The 18498-nt window shown below is 35.4% G+C and overlaps 1 protein-coding gene across 6 annotated transcripts in view; it reads left to right on the top strand.

Moving 5' to 3' along the window:
• SHANK2 (SH3 and multiple ankyrin repeat domains 2) overlaps nucleotides 1-18498 on the top strand; it is a 389771-nt gene that overhangs the window by 206564 nt on the left and 164709 nt on the right. The window lies entirely within an intron of this gene.

The raw sequence follows: 18498 nt of genomic DNA, 5'->3' as shown, positions 1-18498 counted from the left end.
ATCTAGTGGACTTGTAGAAATATAAAACCTTTTTGGATTAAGATTTGGTGGAACGTTCAAAAGATTTTTAGGAGAAAGATAAAGTTTACTTCACAATTATTTTTATTGGGTGTTATTGTAGATTGTGATGCTAAAGAAATTAATTTGATGTTGAATTTGATAACAGTTGCAAGGTTATTGGTAGGGCAATATTGGAAGAAGAATTGTTTGCCTACTATAGAAGAATGGACACTTAAAGTGTCAAATTTAGCAGAAATGGCAAAAATTTCTGCTTACTTGAAGGATCATTCACAAGAAAGATACATTTCGGTCTGGAGAAGATGGATAGATTATATTCAGAATAAATATTGGACTAAAAAGTCCATTTAGTTTATGAGTAAATTTTAGAGTATTATTATTATTAACAGTTTATTATAGTAGAATTTTTATTAGTTTTATTATTATTTTTAGTATTAGTATTGTTTAACAATTTGGATATTGTATCGTTTAATAATATCGACTTGTTTATATTATTATGTTTATTTTTAATTGGTTTATACTTATGTTTTTTTTCCTTTTTTATTTTTATTTTAGATCAACAAAACAAAACACCACAAAACATTACACACATACACACGTAATATATCCTTTTTTGTTAACAGCAATTTGTAACAGTACTCTTCTATTACTTACATTTCCCCCCTCATTCTTCTTTGAAATATTTGTCCTTATTGCCCCATTGTTTCTTATTTATGTTTTCCTTCTTTCATATTCTACTACTTACTAGGAATAATTCATATTATTATTATTATACATTATTATACACATATTACCTCTACCAACACCTCATTTTAAATTTCCAACATTATTCATTGTAGTAACTCTCGTATTTTTTATAAGACTCGACCGGGATTCCATCTAGGCCTGAGTTTATACCTATGTTAAAGGGGAGTTAAAGCGCATTATGGACTTGGTTATTTATATAGTTGGTTAATGTTAGTTAGAGTTTGATTATTATATTTGTAACCCTGTACTCAGCTCTGGGAAATGGGGGAGGGAGAGGGGGGGTTTAGGGTGGGTGGGTTTTGGGGTGTATACTGTAATTTTTATAAAACTTTTCAATATATATATCTGTGTGGCTGTGGCCATTCATTTCAGATTTATCAAGGTTTCTTTTCCCTACTTTAAACAATGATACTTTGTCTGTCTGTCTGTATCTCTGTCTATCCTTCTGACAATCGCATGATAAGGATAGATAAGCAAGTCCAAATCATTTAAAGATCATTGTATAAGAAACACTGTACTATAGACAGTTATACTAGCATTAGCTAAACTGTTTAGCAAGATCTTTGCAGTTATCTATGGGATTTATTTCAAAGATCTGACAACTTTAGGAACTGTTTTTGCAAAGATTTTTCTTGGTCTTTTTCCTCTTCCCCTGATTTTGACAATTATGTGTAACTTCTGTTATCCTTTAGAATAAGTCTTAGAATTGAAAATGCATGCAGGAAATGTTTAAAGATTTCTTAATAGCCTTCCCCCGCTTTGAAAAAGTGTCTTAATTTTCAATTGCTCAGACAGCTGCTTAGAAGAGGCCACAGTTGTTGATAGCATTTGCTTGTTTGTTTGAGTTTGTGCACTGTGACTAACTTACACAATATATTCTATAAAATAAAGTTAAAAATATACATAAAAATCAAGCAAGTACCAGACAATTCTTGATTGCCAGAGACAATAAAACTTAAACAGAACACCACATTCCAAGAGAGAATATCTGTCCCCAAGGTCCATTTGAAGAATCAGTGGGTTTTAATTGCCCTTCCAGAGACTCTTGTTGGAATCATATAGATCTCAGGAGGAAATGCCATTCTAAGGAAGGAAATAGAAGGGAGGGGGAGGAAGAGCAATTTAAAAGGACTACCTCCAAGGTTCCCAAAGGCGACATTCCCTAAGTAAAGGGACTTAAAAAGACTTCATATTGTATAGATAGAAAATTAGAAGAAGGCCCAGATCCTGAGCCATGCAGGACATTAAAGGTGACAGCCAGTAGTCTGATTTGCACCCTAAATGTGCAATTTTAAAAGCATACTTAATATTCTTGCACTTCTTTACATATTAAAACTTCTTTACATATTAAAATTAAGATAATTAAGAAAACAAGTGAATATGAAGGATGGTAATGGGCAGTAGGAATAAACCTGAGGAACAAGAGGAACTGTTACAACCAGTGCAGTGGTGAGATAAATTAAATCTGAGTTCGGGGCAGATGGGTAATTTGAGAAAGCATTTCAAACAAGATCCTCCCTTGTTCTCATGAAAATAAATGGAAGAGGGAGGAGGGAAGTACATTTAGACTTCTGTTACTGTAATCTTGAATTGGAATCTAGGAAGAATCTGTTTAATGTAATGGCTAAGGTACTAACTAGATTAGAAACTGAGAGACCACGCGTTCTAGGTCTGCTGTAGACATGAAGCCAGGGAGGAGGCAATGGCAAGCCACTTCTGAAAAACCTGGTCAGGAAAACTGCAGGGACTTGTCAAGGCAGTCGCCAGAAATCCAAAACTCAGAAGTTTTTTAAAAATGGAATTGAAGCCCAATTTGACTTTCTAGTTAGGTTCTTATAGAAATTCCTTTGATTTTCACAAATGTTTAATGCATAATTCCAGCCACTATGACTATGATTATCAAAAATATATTCTCTTTTTGTGTGATTCATGAAATAAAATCAAAAAGGACCTTTTGCCCTGTTTTGCCCACTCTTGGAGGCACTTCTGATACTGTAGTTCAGCTGATTCTCTTCTTCTGTGCTTAAAATTAAAACCTTTCTTTTTGAAGGCATTAAATACTTAAAGATCTGTGAGTGCTGATTTATAATGTTAGCATCTAAATGTTTTCTGTATCTTGATAATGAATTGCAAGCCATGGAGCTGATGGTTATGGTTGGCTGCAAAGTGGGATGGAAACAGATTTTTTAAAAAAACTTACATGACCCAGTTATTTATATGAAAAGGAAGAGATTATGTGAACCTCAGTCCTTAGGGAAATAATTGTGCCATTTTTCAGTATCTCCTTTTTTTTTTCTTCAGGCCATTTTCCTCTTAGAACAGGGGTGGAAACCTGTATTCTATGGGTCACATGTGGGTTCCAAACTCCCCTTTTGTTTCTTTTTTTGTAATCGCCAGATTGAAAATAGGCTATTCATTTTCCTGTCAATTTGTGGCTGGGAATGCACAAAAACTGTAGTTTAAGTCTTAAAATAGACTTATCAAAGCTAAAAGAGAGAGAGAGAGACTCCACCCCAAAATCCTCCACCTCCAGAAAAATCTGCCCCTGCTCATTTTGCATAATAGCTATAGTTATTTCAGCCCTCAGTCCCCCTCCCGTTCGTTAATACGGTTCTCAGCTAGAGAATTTGTACATCCCTTTCCTAGAATTTAGCCTGGAAATGGCTGGTATAATTAGGAGTCTTTCCTGTTTAATATTGCTTGACAATTCCTACATTGCTCACAGTACTACTTTGCTGCTTGCACATGACTAAGTATGGTGCTTTTCAGCTAGTCAAGTATTTCGGAGATCTTTTAGACTGTTTCATTCAAATGTCATAGATGTGTACTTGCAAAAATCCCATTTGTTGTGCATCGTGTTCCTTTATTTGTAGGGTAGATAGTTCTTTTGTTCTCATATTGTGGGTGTTTCACATCTTGATTTGCAGTTGAGTAAAAAAAATATTCAGCGGAGAATCCATAAATAGCCTAGTAAAGATGGCAGTCCTCTCACTAGATATGTATATAGAATTCATTTTGATTTTGATTATTATTTGTTTGGAGGAAAGAGAGAATAATATTGTCCAAAGAGTATTTTACAAGCATGTAATAGCTTCTAAATTTATATCATATGTCCAATATTCCAATATACTCTTTCTGGAGTACAGAAAAGAGCAACAAAGATGATTAGACGACTAGAGATTAAAACATATGAAGAACAGTTGCAGGAATTGGATATATCTAGTTTAATTAAAAGAAGGACTAGGGATGACATGATAGCAGTGTTCCAATAACTAAGACGCTGCCACAAAGAAGCACCTGAAGACAAGATGAGAAGCAATAGATGGAGATTAATCAAGGAAAGAAGCAACCTAAAACTAAGGAGAAATTTCCTGAAACTGAGAATAATTAATGAATGAAACAATTTGCCTCCAGAAGTTGTGGGTGCTCCAACAGTTTTTAAGAAGAGATTGGACAACCATTTGTCTGAAATGCTATAGGGTTTCCTGACCGAGGAGGAGGTAGGATTAGAACAGTAGTTCTCAACCTTTCTAATGCTGCGACCCCATAATACAGTTCCCCATGTTGTGGTGACCCCCAACCACTTATACATCACCGGGTGCCAGAGGTGTGGCCAAAGAAAAGGGGAAAAAATGGTGGACAGCCTTGTTTGGCGACCCCCGTGAAATGGTCGCTTGACCCCAAATGGGGTCCCGACCCACAGGTTGAGAACCACTGGATTAGAAGATCTTGAAGATCCCTTCCAACTCTGTTATTGTATTATTCTGCTATTTAGTTATTTTGTCATTCTGTTACCAGTTGGCTGATCTTTTTGAGCAGCCATGCTACTATAATGGATGAAATATTTTGCTTTGAATGGTCTGTGCCTAGATTACTTGAAGATGGAGATAGGCAACTCAAGCATTTGATAGGAGATGGAGATGGGGGGGAAGGAAAGATGGATTGTCAATTTTAAATAAGGGTAAAATTCTAATCAAAATTTACCCTTATTCTTACTATAAAATACTATCATGTATAAGGATAAATAATTTAGCTTTATGAATGTTTAAGACTTGCTTTTATCGTACTTTTTCAAAGTACGAAGGTAAAGTTTTGTTGTGGCATTTTGTGTTTAGCCTATCTGGCTTCCACCTTGTTATAAAATGGTGAGTGAAATACTGAAGGTATTTCAGAAAACATACCTAAAAACGATATTAGAGATAATTGACATTATCCAGAAAAGTATAGGACTTAGTTTTTATTTTCTCACTATGTACATATTTTTCTGGATTTGATATGTTTATGTGAATGTTTGCAATTTTGCAAATTTACATATTTACTGAGACATCAGTTCAATTATAATTAGTATAATTTGTGGTGGTAGATTTCGTTTTTTAGTTCTACTGGAATACTAGGTTCTAGGATTATATTCAGTTGTCCATGTATTAATTAGGCAGTTTAAGTATCTGAAGACAATTAATAGATATTACATAAGATCAGATTTTATGATAAGTCTTATCTCATGATAGCATTTATTTTATACTTCTGTCTTTGAGTTCAGGAAGGAAGGCTATTGTGGGAAATAGAATTTCTTACTTTGATTTGACATTTTTGCAGAGCATTAAAATCACTTCTATCCAACATGTTTTGAATATTAGCAAAGAAAAGAGGAAAGGTCAAAGATTTCAGCTGTTCATTTTTGTATAGGTCAATCTTACTTTGGATTCCCCGAGGATGTGACAAAATAGATACGATTTGACCGTCTTCACTGTCTATGTCAGGGCTTTTCAACCAGTGGTATGGGTACCACCTGTGGTACATTGGCAGCTGGCAGATGATATGCGACCATCCTAGAAAAGTGGTAGCAGGTGAGGGGAATGAGCTGAACTGGTGGCAGCACCGCACAAGCCTCAGCGAGAGATGGCTGGCGCTGCAGGGCTGTCAGGGCTCAGTGCCAGGATCAGCGCCAGGCTCCAGCTGGAGCTCAGCGCTGATCCTGGTGCTTCTGCTGAGCCCTGAAGAAGCACCAATCAGCTGGAAAGCAGCACTGATCCTGGCACTTCTGCTGAGCCCAGAAGAAGCGCCGATCAGCTGGAATGTTCCAGCATCTCCAGGGTCTTGTGATTTACATTCAGATGCTTGGCAACTGATTCATATTTATGACGGTCACAGTGTTTCAGGGTCATGTGAAGTGACCAAAACCTGCTGCAACCACCCAGCAGACAGGGGGAATAAAAACCAAACACCCCCACCCCACCCCCGCTGCCAATTCTCAACAGAAATGCTCACAACAATGGAAACCTCTGACAGGAGAAAGAGTGCCGCTGGTTGGGTAGGCAGGTGTCTTACTCAGCTGTGGCTTGGGGGCACTTTTTTCAGTGCCATTGTAACTTCGAATAGTCACTAAGCGAACTGTTGTAAGTTGAGGACTACCTGTACTTTATCACTTTTTTACTTTTTTCCTTTTTTGGTCATCAAGTTTTTGACACCTTGTAAGCAACTGGTGGTACTCGGATGTTGCCATATCCTAAAAGTGGTACAGTGGGTGAAAAAGTTGAAAAGCCCTGGTCTATGTCATGTTCTTGACTGGGAAAGAGACCCTGAGGCTAAGGATTGTTTTATTGTTGTTGATTTAATTTCTAAGACTGTAGAACAATCATACACAACTACTAAGACTAACTGCACTTTTGCATACCAATTCCAAGCCGATGCTATTATCATATGACATCCAAAGAATTCTTATTACAAATTCTTATTACATCTCAAGTACTTGACTCTTGGCAGCTAGCAGTTAAAACCTGAATAAAACAATTAACCAAACCATAAATGATACAAAATAACCACACAACAGCACTAACAATCATTCCAATCAACACAACATGAAACAGGCTCACCCACACCAAGGAGCCCAGGCTCAATTCCAAAACTAGGTCTTTAGGATCTTGTGAAAAGCCAGCAGAGTCAGGGCAAAAGTGATCTCCAGGGAAACGATGTTCCAGAGAGTGGACACCATGACAGGCTCTCTTTATGGATCCCGTCAGCACTCTCTCACAGATGGAACTCAAAGCATGCTTCCCCTGTTGGGTCTCACAAGATGGATAGATACGAGCAGGGAGAGATGGTCCTGTAAGTAACCTGGCCTCAAACCATGAAAAGCTGTAAAAGTAACCACTAGCAACTTGGTGTTTACCTGGAAGCATACTGGTAGCTAATGCAGGTTACAGACCAGAGGTGTCACATATGCTAAATGGCAGCCCCATAACTGTTCATGCTACTGCATTTTGCACAGCTGAACTTTCTTAACACTCTTCAAGCCCTATGTGGGATGTGTTGTAATAATTGAAAAATAATCTCCCCGTTTTAACAAAATAAAAAAGTACTGTGTCTCTCCCTCAAGGTATCACAACTTTGTTCAGTGAAGCTCTGCATATTCATTGATTTGACTTGATACAGGATTGTTATTATTATGGGTTCCTCTTTAGTATTAGCTGAGTCTTTTTGCTGGTGTTCTTCCATGGCCCTGGGGTTATTTTGTGATTCCCCACTGACCCCTACAGTACTTTCTGATGATGCTTCATTTACAGTTTCCTTTTCTTTTCTCAATCCTTTCTGCTCCAAAGCTGCCGGTCCCTCAGTTACCCCTAAAATAACACCTGTAAGACTTGCTATCTTAAATGAGTGGGGACCTATTCATCATGCATATGCACTAGCATAGCTCAAGTGGTGCCTATGTAAAGATTGGCATTAGAATTCAAAGCCATTGATTTTAATAGAATGTTTATTTAGGGAGCCATTGGGTGAGTTCAGTACTTTGGCTAGCAGTGGGCTGTAGCAATCTGGAAAAAGAAATTCAGTTTCCTTTCCTCAGAAATTTTTAGCAGGGGACAAACCACAAGAGAAATTGAGTGCCTCTGTAACAGAACAGCCAGTAGGGGGTCACTCTCCAAAGCAGAGGATTTTTTCACTAACTGATTTGCAATTTTAACACAGTATAGACTGTAAGTCTATTAAATCGTAGGTATTTCAAGGTGGATGTTGTGGGAGAGAAACCATACTGCATAGGAAGGAAGGAAAAGTCATGACCACAGAACCAAGGGTCATTATGAGGTATAATCAGTGCTTTTTTTGTAAAGAAAAAAGGTGCCGGAACTCACACATGTCATACAACCCGCCCTAACCTACCCTACAAGGTTCCATCTCAAAAAGGTGCCGAAATTAGCAAATTCCAGCTAATGAGAAAAACAATTACCATTATTAACATTGTAAGAAGAGAACCATGGTATTAAATGGTGGTGAAAAGGTCTGGTGGCACTTTTTCAACTACATTATTTTACTAAAACGTATAAGCTTTTGTGAGTTACAGCTCACTTCATCAGGTGAATGGAGTGGTGAAACCAGTGGTTCTCAACCTTTCTAATGCTGTGACCCCATAATACAGTTCCCCATGTTGTGGTGACCCCCAACCACTTATACATCACCGGGTGCCAGCGGCGTGGCCAAAGAAAAGGGAAAAAAATGGCGGACAGCCTTGTTTGGCGACCCCCATGAAATGGGCGTTCGACCCCAAATGGGGTCCCGACCCACAGGTTGAGAACCACTGGGTTAAACTAATGTACTGTATTGCATTTCAGTTTAAATTCTGTATCATCGCAAGTTAAACCAATAGGGACCTTTTAAATAAGGCTGAGAAGTGGTTGAATCTAAAATATGAACAACAAGTTCCCATCTACAGTAACAGTAAACACTACTGGAAGATCTCTGAAAGTATTTTCAACTAGCAAAACTCTTTAATGGGAATTATCTGGCCATTATAAACTTGTAATCAAACAGATATACCCAAGAAACAGTTTGGTTACTGAAGTAACAGCTAATCTGTAAATTTAGGAAACATATTAGCTAGGACTCCAGGGTTCATTTTATAAGCATCCTACCTGCGATTAGTTTCTAGTCTAATAGTTCAGTCTTCCTCCCGCACAACATTCACAGTTCCCCCTCTGCACAATCATCCTCTGCTTCATCTTGTAAAATGTATTGGTTTTCTCTTAAATGCAGGCTGCTGCTGAATGAAGATTGTTGCAAAATAATTAAATTGTTTGCAAGCATTACACTCCCTTTTAAGTGCAGGGCACTAGATATTCTGATGGAGGATGCCATATTTTGTGCAACTAAAGATCTCTAAGTTCTTTAGGATTACCCTAAGGGAGAGAATTGGAACAAACTTCATAGGCTGGTTGGTTGATTTCTTAATTCTACCATGCTGACTATATTGGTTGCTGTACATATGATGTATAGTGGCAGTTTCAACTGCATTACTTTATCCAGAGTAAAATCAATATCCTCCAAAAGTGATTTTTATAATTTTGGGTCTGCACAACTGGTGATAAAAAAATATATTAAATCCCTTTTATCAGGGATTCAATGAATTGGCCAGAATTATAATTCAGGCTTAGCAGCTTTAACTCACTGAGGAACTCTTCAAAAGATTCATACCTTTTTTGAAGTCTTCTATGAAACTTAAATCTCTCAAATGTCTCCTTTGGTGTTGGTCTGCAATATTTTGTTAGATAGTTCCATTCTTTTTCCTTTCTTGAGTAAATTACATGCCATTAAAAACATAAACTGCTGCCTGCCCAGCTACATTGAGGCAATTTCTCATTTTTGTGTATCTTTTTTGCTGTACAACTTGTGGCAAGCATATGATCAAAAGAACTTGTACTTGTTGCAGGATTCAACACTATTACCATCTCTTTAGGAACCTTTACTTGCATCTTCTATTCTGTTTTGGTTTTTATTTTATTTTGGTGTTTTCTTGTTATCCCATACTTGCTTCGGTGTGAAATCTTTGAATTACTAAAAGAGGAGAGTCCTGAATACTTTTACTATTGTTGATTTCAGCCTATGCAGGAACCATGGACACATGTTCTGGCTGATTCCAAAAAATCTAAAAGCAGTAGTGCTACTCCACAGATCATGCTTCCTTTTGAAAAAAGTGTGCTGATTTCTGCAATAACAAGATGATTGCATCTCATTTCAAGAAAGCAGTTTTCTAAAAATGAGATTTGTTTCCAAGTCATTCTTTTGATGGACTTCAAAAGTTCTGAAACAGTTTTAGTTCCTCTTAAGTGAGACATATTTCCTATATTAGTTCTGCTTTACCTCAACCAGACTGTGTACTTTTTTCTCCTGATGTACCATCTGAAAAATCTTGCTGACACATACTATTGTTTCTTTTGAATTTTTTTCATTTGAATCATTTTGCCTATGTAAAGGTATTAAAATGTTTCCCAAAAAAATTTCTATTGCTTGAGTCAGTATTGATTGAAATTTTAGTATGTTTTATCACGTTTCATGAAGTCTCCAGATGAGTTATGCATTCATGTCATGAAATATCATAAGTATGCTAAAATTATTACCTAGTTGGGCTATCCTTTCAGAGGTGATTGATATTTGAATCCTCACTCTTAAGATGCAAACATACTAAAGCTGCAGTTTCTTGAATTCCTGAACTCCGGGTTTATATTTAATTGAACAAGAAATAAACTATGAATAGGATCTAGATGAATATGCAAAATAACAAATGGGGGACTTTTGTTCTTGCAAATATTATAGATTGGGTTTCCTGAATACAATTTATAGTTGTGGAGAGTTGGATGTATTAGTTCAGATCATGAATTTTGCACCATTAATCATACTTCTATGTGTAGTAAACATATCGTCTTAATAATTTAAAATACCTGAGAATGATAGGACAATATTTGCAAAAGTCCTTTCTTTTTTAAAACATACAATTTAACAGATCTATTTATTACACTTTTAAATCTTATTTTGCCTTTCTGTGCCAAAACATACTCAGAAGAGCTTATAGCAAAAAACTCTAATTTACAAAACCATTAATGCAAAGTCAAAATAAAACTGAAAAATGGTGGTTGAAACAATAAAGAGTTTACTGGAAAATCCTTATATAAAATCATCTTAATTTCTTATTAAAAGCAGTAATAGGGCCAAAGTTAGCTTCTTAAATAGCAAGGGAATATAGAATTGGTCTCCATAATGAATTAAAGCAGATTTCTTAAGCAGCTTTGTTTGGGATGAGATATTTCACTTCACATAGGTTAATATGCCCTATTAAAATTATTTTGCTCATTAAAATTTTAACCAAAATATGATCAACAAATGAAGATCTTTTACGTGTCCTTCACCATGATGTTTCAGCAAACTGAGTTTATAGCTATTAGCTTATAGCTACTTGTCATGGTTCCAATAGATGAGACCAATTAAAGCAGAACTCCGAGGTTTGAGTTTTCCTCTAAGTAACAGCACGATCAAAAGTGAAACCAAGACTAAAGTTCCCTCCAAAAGCAACCGTATTACAAAGTTAAAATTCCCATCCCAAATCTATGCAATCAACTACGTTTCCTAATAGAATAGTTTGGCGAACTTTCTAACAGAAGGGTCGTGCGCCCCCCCCCCAGATGAGGGAACAGAAATTATCTTGGTTCCCACGGGACAGAGGATTATTTAGGCTAACATAGAACTTTCCATAACTCCTTCCCCCAATCTTGTGGAAATCGAAAATGAACAAGATAGCTTCAGTCAGGTTTGTTGCAGGTTTGACACTACTTTTATGATCAAGGAATTCTGCAACGTACATATCCACTTATAAATACTGCCTTCTTATTAGCATGTGCATGTTCCATCTGATTGGGATGCCAAGATATCTATCAATATTGGAATGAAAAAGGAAAACCTGAAAGAAATCCTACAGGTTGTTGATTTCCAGGCACTACTTGGGACAGTGATTAATTCAAGCACAATGGGATGTAAAAGGCCTGACTAGATATTATCTGAGAAATCAGTGACTGAAATCACCTCTAAGAGATCTGTGAGAATTAAATTCTAATCCAAATTTTTCCTCCTTCCCCTGGGTAGCTCCTTTTAGAACAAGAAAATTACAGTGAGAATTTGTTACTGAATCTCCAGGGCATTATCTAGTTTGGTCTCTGTTGCATTCAAATGCTGTGGGAAAACCTAACTAAGAATTATCAGCAAGGGCAAGATATTTTATTCTTTATAAACTATTGGATTTAAAATAAGCATCTGCTGCCTTGATATTTAGCGCCATTTGCATAGTATGATTGTATTGATATGATAGTAGCCGAGATTAAATTACTAAAACCTCCAAGACATTTTGAGTATTTTTGGGAAACAGGAATAGTCTGGAGGTTGTCTGAAGGTTGAATCATTGCAACTGGAGTATTTTTTGTTGTCGTTAGCTTTGTTGTTGTTAGTCCAGGCAGCTTCTTCAATGACTCAGCCTTCAGACAATTTCAGACAACCTTCAGACATTTCTACCTGGATGATTGAGAATCTTCATTGACAATTTGAAACAGGAATAGGTTAAAGAGCTCCTTTAGTGCCCCCAACCAGTATGTCTGTCTGTGTCTTATAACTTAGTACAAAGTTTATTTTTAGTTGTTCAAGTCTTACTATTTTTTAATTTAAAAATAAGTATTTTCTCTAAATTCTAAATAGAAATACTTGCATCAAAATGGTGATAAAACCTTGTACACAATGTTTGCTATGAAATTGGATAGGTTTCTGTTTTTCCTGATCTTCATATCCAGAAATTTGTAGATTTTTAATACATTCCAAAACTAATTGTTTTTCCTCAAAAACTATATAATAGGAAATAGACTGTGCCAAACTTTTAAAAGAGGTGCTTTGCCTGTTTTAAAAGGTCAGGGTGGTTTTAACAATTTAAAATGGGGGAGGTACTTTGCCAGTTTTTGCAAGGTATTTTTCCTCAAATTTTTAAAATAGTCGTGTCTTTTCATAGCTTGGCATCGCTGCTTTGAAGATTGCTCTGACTCTGCATGCATATGCATGAACAATCATATTTCAGTTGAGATCACCAGCAAAGTGAAATGGCTGTGCATGCTAGAATGTAAGTGTGCAAGTTTGCTAATTGTAATTACATTTTGAGAAATATAATGCTATTTCCGCTTTAGAAACAGCCCTTGTGTTTCTGGGATAATAGTAATGATTTGAATGCAGTGCTAAATTCATTATTGGTGTTAAACAAATAATTAACATTTCTCTCATGAATCATGTCAGGGCTACACTTTATATAATCATATTTCACAGATAGATTGATTGCATTTCCTGGCACATTGGTAATCTATCAAATGTAGGATGTATATGAAATTTAAAGCTCCTAGTTACTGGGATCATTCACCTACTCTTTGAAAAGGGAAAGCACTAAAAATAGGCATTTAGATAGATCTCAGAATTTGTTCTTCTGGTTATAATATTTATGTTAGGGACATACTGCAGTGAAAATTTACTGGCATACTGTAGTTTGTCAGCATTTTGGAAGAAATTCAAAGTTGTGTATATTGCTTCTCCCACAACATGCCCTTTGTACAAGCAAATAATTGGTAGTTGCAGTTTTTTGGACAAACTTTTAAAATATTTAATCTATTGGAGAGATAATTATTTATACAAAAGTTCAGAGTTCTGTTAATAGATCCTGTAATACTGTGGATAAATGTTTAGTCCAGATAAATTCTATAAACTAATATTAAGAAATTAATTCTTCTATTTCTTTGTGAACTTAATCATCGCATAGAATGTGCAATCCAAACTATTCTTTTAAATAATTTTATTGTGCTAAACTAATAACCAAAATATAAGTATATACAACATTGAACTACGAATAATATTAATGAAAGAATATTAGCTTCAATCTTAATAATAGTAAAATAGAGGAGGCAAAAGGAGAAAAAGTCAGGCCTGGAAAATTAAATTATGAGAAACACTTCCCAAATTTTGACTGGATAGTTCAAAATTATTTTTTCCTTATCCTATTAGCCAAATAACCAGAAATCAACTATTGGTATATAAGGTAGTCCTTGACTTACAACAAAGTGTGCTTAGTGACAGTTCAGAGTTACATCAGCAGTGAAAAAAGTTTTTCACACTTATGACCATTGGTCATGTGATTTACATGCTTGACAACTGTCTTACATTTATGAAGGTCGCAGTGTCCCAGGGTCATGTGATCCCCTCTTGTGACCTTCTGACAAAGTCAATGGAGAAGCCAGATTCACTTAACAACCGTATAACTAATTTAACAAATGCAGTGATTCAGTTAACAAATGTTGCAAAAAAGGTTGTAAAATGGGGGCAAAACTCACTTAACAAATTTCTCACTAAGCAACATAAATTTTGGGCTCAATTGTGGTTGAGGACTACCTGTATTTGATAGATAATTATAGGTACTATATATCAATAATACAATGTTGCAAATCACATATATATTTTCCTTCTATAGCTATGTAGTCTATTCTCTGAATAGTCCATACTTTTTAGTAGACCAATAAATTCCAAATAATAGCAGTAGCATCTTTACAATGCAGCAATTGATCCAAAGTAATATTAATAATCCTGTTCTCATCAAATGTTACAATAATCAGACAAGACCAAACCACATGAGTTAAAATTCCAATTCCTAAATTGTACTTCAAACAGCAAGGTGATAGTAATCCACCCTTATTAAATATTCACTAAGGTGTACAGCAGAGTTCCCCAACATTTCCGGCTTTGCAGACCGACGGGGGGGGGTGGGGGCGGAAGGGATGGTTTGCACAAGCGGCTGGTAAGCATGCCTGCCACTCACACAAATGGAGCACAGTTGCGCTCACCTGGTGCTTGCGTAAATAAGGATGCACTCATGTGCTCGCCGGCCATTTCCACAACCCAGTTGCAAACCCCTCATAGCCCACTAGTGGGCCCTGGTGTGCAGCATATAAAGCTAAATTTACGATTAGCTTCATTTTAAAGTACTAGGAAACTATTTTACATCATTTAAAGTACATTGTAATTTACCAAAACAGGATAGTAAGTCTTATTATACTCCAGAAGTCGCATGTACTTACTATCAATTTTAGTTACTTACTCCATATTTACAAAAAGTTTTACTGATTTAGGAGCCAGAAACCATTCTTAACTTCTAACTATTTAGAAATAACACAGAATCTGAACTACAGAAACTGAATAACAAATGGTCAACTTGAATACACTGCCAAGAAGCTATCTGTTGGAAATCAAACTCACTTTTAAATTCTGTGAACATTTTTAAAATGCCTTCTTCAGAACTAAATTGATTCAAAATACTAATGCTGTCATAAGCCCACTTAACCCCAAGAGCAGATTTAAATGCTAATTTTAAGCTCAGATTACATTATTGATAAAGTTTTCATGGGTAAGTGAATCAAAATTATCATTGTCAGCCCTACAAGATAGACTCGACTTGATAACCCTTATAAGTGAGAAATACTTTTATTATAACAGTTTAGTAACAGCATTTTGCAACTCTGGATGGGCTTCCCCCTTCCTCACTCTACCTTTGTGTGAACTAGGAGAGACTTGTTATTTTCTCAAGTTGATTGCCTAGCCCAGGTTCAAGCCCCACTTACCTGACCATTGCCATGGTATGGTCTCTTCCTCGTGTCCTTCAAATCATTTCCTATGGTCTTTGCAATAACTGAGACCAAATCATTTCCAGTATTCAGGCTACTTAAGCTAAATGACAGTGCCAATATGTTGCCAGAATTTAAAACTTTGACCAAAACTCTTATGGACTATTAACAATCCAGATCTAGGCCTCCACTCCAATATACAGTTCCAATCTTATGCAACACTGAAGATGTTTTTTTTTAGGAATCTGCAGATTCTAATCTGAAAAATTTAGATTCCACCCTCTTCGCTGGGATTCTACAGCATAAAGTACTTATGCCATTACTTTGGCTTCATTATGTTTCAAGGCAGCAGGAATATACTGGCACATAAGAACTAAAAAAGAAAGAAAGATCATACTGCTTCTTGAGTTGTTTGGGTTAAGGAATCTAGATAGACTTCTCAACTCCTAGATTTATGAATGGTGATACCTAAGTCATTAAGTCATTAAAAAAATGACTTGATCCATTTCATTCCTATCAATAGACCAATTATGTTCCTTTATTTGCCAAGTATAGATTATGACTTTTCTAATAATTAGTTAATAGTTTCTGGTCTTCACAATAGTATGTTAGTGATTTCAGAGCTTTCCTTAGTTCTATGACCAAACATGGAAAGAATGACCATTCATCAGCATTAAGATGAGTTGGGATATGTTCTTAGGCAATTTGGGAAGATGAAAATCTCAGCTGGTAGTGTCTTGTGCAGGTAGTCCTCGATTTATGACCACAACTGAGCCCACAACTGAGCTCATTTCTCTTGCTAAATGAGACAGTTGTTAAGCGAGTTTTGCTGCATTTTACAATCTTTCTTGCCACATTTTCAAGTGAATCATTGCAGTTGTTAGTTAGTCAAATGGTTGTTAAGTGAATCTGGCTTCCCCATTGACTTTGCTTTTTGGAAGGTCACAAAAAGGTGACCCTAGGACATAGCAACCATCATAAATAATTGCCAAGCTTCTGAATTTTGACCACCCATGGGAATGCTGCAATGGTTGTAAATGTGAAAAACAGTCATAAGTCATTTTTTTTTGAAAGCCAATAGAATAGATTCTCTTGAATAGAGTCTAATTCTATTGGCTTTCAAAAGCCAATAGGAATTGTCCAGGCTGTCTCTGCCCTGCTGAGCCCGCCAAAAGTCCCATTCTGCAAAGGGGGTTGCACCAGTTGAGTAGTCCTCGACTTACGACCGGTTGAGTAGTCCTCGACTTACGACCAGTTGGGGTCGCGGCATTAAAAAGGTTGAGAACCATTGAGCTAGATAAAGTTACGTGGGCCTTGAGTCATATGTCCCTTACTCCACATTCTCCCAACTTAAAAGTTTCACATAATATGGTAGAAATTACAGATAGTTCTCGACTTATAACAGTTTGTTTTATGACCGTTCGAAGTTACATTGTCACTGAAAAAAGACTCTCAGAGTAGATGGGGGGAAATGGAATCTGATGTACCGTGTTGGCTATCTCAATCCTATGTCCTCTTTCAATATTCCATGGTCTCTTAGATAAGATAAGTCTGAAAAGAATTTTGTTGTTGGTAAAGATATGTTTGAAAAGAATAATCATACTCTTACATCTCTTTTTTGCCCCCTCAGATAGAATTTCTTGATTTAAGAATTAAATTGTAACTCTTGTTAAAAATATATCAACATCATTTTTCTGTCATCATTTAGAAATCTGGCCAGTTGATTAGCCAAGAAGTCAACCTGACTGGCTACTTGCCATATTTGTTTCCTAGAAGGAGTTTCCTCAGAGAAGGCTGCTTGTTTTGTATCTATTGGTAGAAAGTTGATGGAACTCTTTGTTATACTTTTCTGCATTTCAAAAATTATAATTTTTTGTGCAAGTTGCCTAGATCCTTAGTTTAAGATACAAACCAAATTAAACCATTATATAAATATATATGGACACGTGGTATTATCCTTAGAAATTGGTTCTTTGATTCTACATGATCATTTCCAAAATTTCCTTTTATGTTATTTCTCATTGCCAGAGCAGTAGTAATGCCATTTCACCACCATATTAGTTCATTATTTATTATTTGTTTTTAATGGACATTGCCTAATATATGAAATTCTTTTCTAAAATTAAAAACAAAGCAGAAATCATTTGTTTCAAAAATGTTTCCTAGTTAAATACAGAAGCATAATTTAAATCATGTATTTAATTAAGGTATGTAATTATAGTTATATACTGTATAATTAAGGTACATTAAGGCATAATAAACACTACAGTTTAATATTTTAGCTTAGAATATATAACTCATTTATTCTTTGAATAATTCAATTTCTTTTTTTTTTATTGAAAATTTTTAAAAATTTTTACAAAAACAAAACAACCCTTGCCCAAACCTCCCCGACCCTCCCATTCCCTCCCCCGACCTTCCCAGAGCTGAATATAGGCTTAATTGAAATTTCTTCAAAAAATCTTAAAAAAGATATAAACCATAAATAAATCTAAATACATTACTTAAACAAATTATAAGATAATTAACAATAAGGTATGTATAAAAACATAAATATTAGAAAAAAAATGCTTAAAAAGAAAAAGAATAAAGAAAAGGAAAAAAGAAAAAATATATAAGAAAATAAAAAAATAAAGTCTATAAAATATTAAATTTTAAATATAAGTTATTGAAAAACTAAATAATATTTTTTTATATCCAACTTATATTGTATAAAATCTATCCATTTTTTCCATACCGCAAAATACTTCTCTTGCGATTGATCCTTCAAGAAAGCCGAAATCTTTGCCATTTCCGCCAAATAAGAAACTTTAAAAAACCACTCTTGCAAAGTAGGCAAAGATTCCTTCTTCCAACATTGCCCTACTAACAACCTTGCGGCTGTAATTAAATTTAACATAAATGTAGTCTCTTTGGTATCACAATCAGTAACAATACCTAACAAGAACAATTGTGGGGTAAATTTTACCCTCCTTCTAAAAATTCTTTGAATATTCCACCATATAATAATTCAATTTCTTAAAGAATTTTTTAAAATATCACCTATGTGAAATGTCAGTGAATTTTTAACAAACCCTTCTTTTTAAGCCTTGCTTTTTACTCTTTTTAGTATTTCACTGTGCTGGTGTTCAGGAAGGCACTGTAATTTTTGATAGAAAAAAGGTGATCATGAACATACATGCCTTGTTACTATTTAAATTATGCAGATCTTGATGCTGTGAAAATTTGTGCTTGATGACGCCAAGGCAGCTGCACGTTGTTAGCATTGTAGGCT

Source organism: Crotalus tigris, unplaced genomic scaffold (genome assembly GCF_016545835.1).
Source record: "Crotalus tigris isolate CLP2741 ecotype Arizona unplaced genomic scaffold, ASM1654583v1 scf7180000018831.1652172, whole genome shotgun sequence".
Classification (NCBI taxonomy): Eukaryota; Metazoa; Chordata; class Lepidosauria; order Squamata; family Viperidae; genus Crotalus; species Crotalus tigris.
This window is presented reverse-complemented; position numbering and strand designations above follow the sequence as displayed.